Below are 4235 nucleotides of genomic sequence, written 5' to 3' on the forward strand. Positions count from 1 at the left end.
AATCACAGACGTAGTGACGCTTGACGTAGCAACGTATGACGTAGCTTCGGGGACGCCAATATCGTAGTGACGTCTGATGTAGCTGTGGGGATGCCAGTATCACAGACGTAGTGAGGTCTGACGTTGCTGGGGGGACTCCCATATCAGTAGTAGTGATGAGTGATGTAGCTATGCGGGCACCCGAATCAGGCGCAGTGACGTCTGACGTGCCTGCGAGGACTCCCTAATCACAGACGTAATGATGTATGATGTAGCTGTGGGGGCATCGTATCCCAGAAATATTGACATAGATGTGGCAAGCCCTAGGAGCCCCGGGCTGAACTGGTGGCTCTGGATGACCACTCGATCCTCATGCCTGAAACTCCTTCCAGGCACAGAGGTGAGAAGCTCTAACTGAGAAAACTGGTCTCTCCGCCTAGCAGCTCCCTCTGCCCCTGCTGCCTGGCTAGACAAGTTAGCTACTTCTGCCGTGTCCCTGGCACAGGTGGGTGGCCAGAATGTGGCACACACTTTTTATGCTTAGTGTATAAAGTTGAATAAATTTGTTAGTAATTTTGTTCAAAGAACTATATAACATATAATTTCTTTTCTTTTTTTTTTTTTTTAAGTCTAACATACCAGAGAAGGGTATATTAAACTAAGATAGGGCTTATGTCTATTTCTCCTTTTCTTGTTTTCTTACCATGTTTGAAACTATGTTATTTTGGATGTAAAAAGTCAGGATTTCTGTGTATTTCTGTTGAATTGATGCTTTTATCTTTAGGAAATGCTACCCTATATCTCTAGTACACTTCTTGCCTTGAAGTTTACCTTGTCTGATATTAGTGTAACCACATAAGCTTCCTTTAGTTTGTATGATATATATTTTCATTATTTTGCTTTCAATCTGTGTACTTGTATTTAAAGTGTAACAACACACACTTGAGTTTTTTTTAAAATCGAGTCTGGAAATCTGCCGTTTAATTGAAGTGTTTAATCCATTTGCACTTCAAATAATTACTCACATAATTGACTTATGCTTTTAATTTCTCTCATCTATTCTTTATTTTTTCTTTCTCTCCTATTTCTTAGAATTAATTTTTTTATTCAGTATTACTTTTTTGGGCTTCCCAGGAGCCTCAGTGGTAAAGAATCTGCCTCTAATGCAGGAAACATGGGTTCTTACCCTAGGTTAGTAAGATCCCCAGGAGGAGGGCATGGCAATCCACTCCAGTATTCTTGCGTGGGAAATCCCATGGACAGAGGAGCCTGGCAGAGGAGCCCTGACAGTCCATGGGGTTGCAAGAAAGTCAGACACAACTTAGCTACTAAACAACAAAAAATTACTTCTTCACTAGTTTTTCTTAACTTCAGGATTACTGAGGTATACATGAATAAAAATAATGAGGTATTCACCATTTTTACTATATAGTTCTTTGAGTTTTTACAAATGCCATCACTATCAAGATGCAGGCATACCTTGGAGATATTATTGCACATTCAGTTCCAGACCGTCACAATAAAGTGAATACCACAATAGAGTCATGTGAATTTTTTGGTTTTCTAGTGCATATAAAAGTTGTTTATACTATACTATAGTCTGTTAACTGTGAAATAGCATTGTATCTTTAAAAATATATTTAATTTAATGAAATAATACTTTACCACTGAAGAATATAAACCATTACATGAGTGTTCAGCAAGTCATAATCTTTTTGCTGGTGGAGGGTTATGCCTCAATTATTTCTTAAGGAGTAGTTTTATTTATTTGTTTATTTGGGGGTGTGCTGAGTCTTTGCTGCTGCATGGGCTTTTCTCTAGTTTGGGAGAGTGGGGGCTACTCTCTAGTTGTGTTACATAGACTTCTCATTGTAGTGGCTTTTCTTTTTGTGGAGCATGGGCACTAGGTGTGTTGGCTTCAGTGGGTATGGCACATGGGTTCCGTAGTTTTAGTTCCTGGACTCTAGAGCACAGGCTCAATAGTTGTGGTTCACAGGCTTAGTTTTCTCTGTATGGCTTGTGGCATCTTTCCATATCAGGGATTGAACCCATGTCTCCTGCTTTGGCAGGCAGATTCTTTACCACTGAGCCATCAGGGAAGCCCATGACTCGAGGTTGCTGACTGATCAGAATGGTGGTTGCTGAAGATTGGGGTGGCTGTGGCAATTTCTTAAAATAAGACAGAAATGAAGTTTGCTGCATCAGTAGGCTTTTGCTTTCACAAACAATTTCTGTGTAGCATGCAGTGATGCCATTTGATAGCATTTTACCCACAGTAGGAATTCTTTCAAAATTAGAGTCAATTCTTTCAAAACCTTGCCACTGCGTATTCACAGCATCGTTACCATCAGTAGATTCCATCTCAAGAACCACTTTGCTCATCCATAAGAAGGCACCCCTCATTGGTTAAAGTTTTATCTTGAAACTGCATCACTTCAGTCATATTTTTAAGTTCCATTTCTAATACTAGTTCTCTTACTGTTTCTACCACATCTGCAGTTATTTCCTCCACTGAAGGTTTGCACTCATCTCACATGCTAGTAAAGTAATGCTCAAAATTCTCCAAGCCAGGCTTCAGCAATACGTGAACCGTGAACTCCCTGATGTTCAAGCTGGTTTTAGAAAAGGCAGAGGAACCAGAGATCAAATTGCCAACACCCGCTGGATCATGGAAAAAGCAAGAGAGTTCCAGAAAAACATCTATTGCTGCTTTATTGACTATGCCAAAGCCTTTGACTGTGTGGATCACAAAAAGCTGTGGAAGATTCTGAGAGAGATGGGAATACCAGACCACCTGACCTGCCTCTTGAGAAATCTGTATGCAGGTCAGGAAGCAACAGTTAGAACTGGACATGGAACAACAGACTGTTTCCAAATAGGAAAAGGAGTACATCAAGGCTGTATATTGTCACCCTGCTTATTTAACTTCTATGCAGAGCACATCATGAGAAACGCTGGGCTGGAAGAAACACAAGCTGGAATCAAGATTGCCGGGAGAAATATCAATAACCTCAGATATGCAGATGACACCACCCTTATGGCAGAAAGTGAAGAGGAACTAAAAAGCCTCTTGATGAAAGTGAAAGAGGAAAGTGAAAAAGTTGGCTTAAAGCTCAACATTCAGAAAACGAAGATCATGGCATCCGGTCCCATCACTTCATGGCAAATAGATGGGGAAAGAGTGGAAACGGTGTCAGACTTTATCTTTTTTGGCTCCAAAATCACTGCAGATGGTGACTGCAGCCATGAAATTAAAAGACGCTTACTCCTTGGAAGAAAATTTGTGACCAACATAGATGGTATATTCAAAAGCAGAGACATTACTTTGCCGACTAAGGTCCATCTAGTCAAGGCTATGGTTTTTCCTGTGGTCATGTATGGATGTGAGAGCTGCACTGTGAAGAAGGCTGAGTGCCGAAGAATTGATGCTTTTGAACTGTGGCGTTGGAGAAGACTCTTGAGAGTCCCTTGGACTGCCAGGAGATCCAACCAGTCCATTCTGAAGGAGATCAACCCTGGAATTTCTTTGGAAGGAATGATGCTAAAGCTGAAGCTCCATTACTTTGTCCACCTCATGCGAAGAGTTGACTCATTGGAAAAGACTTTGATGCTGGGAGGGATTGGGGGCAGGAGGAGAAGGGGACGACAGAGGATGAGATGGCTGGATGGCATCACTGACTCGATGGACGTGAGTCTGAGTGAACTCCGGGAGATGGTGACGGACAGGGAGGCCTGGCGTGCTGCAATTCATGGGGTCACAAAGAGTCGGACTCGACTGAGTGACTGAACTGAACTGAAGGTTTGAACCCCTCCACGTCATTCAAGAGGACTGGAATCAACTTCGTCCAATTCCTGTTAATGTTGATATTTTGGCCTCTTACCATGAATCCTTAGTGTTCTTAATGGCATCCAGGATGTTGAATCTTTTCCAGAAGGCTTTCAATTTACTTTGTCTAGATCCAGCAGAAGAATCACTATCCATGACAGCTATAGCCTTACAAATTGTATCGTTAAAAAATAAAAGACCTGAAAGTTGAAATGACTCCTTGATCAGTGGGCTGAAAAATTGATGTTTTGTTAGCAGTCATGAAAACAACGTGAATCTCATGTATCTCCACTAGAGAGCTTGGATGACTAGGTGTATTATCAGTGAGCAGTGATATTTTGAAAGGAATCTTTTTTTTCTGAGCAGTAAGTGTTAACAGTGGGCTTAAAATGTTTAGTAAATCATCTTGTCAGCAGATGTCCTGCTCTCC

Source organism: Capra hircus, chromosome 10, assembly GCF_001704415.2.
Source record: "Capra hircus breed San Clemente chromosome 10, ASM170441v1, whole genome shotgun sequence".
NCBI lineage: Eukaryota > Metazoa > Chordata > Mammalia > Artiodactyla > Bovidae > Capra > Capra hircus.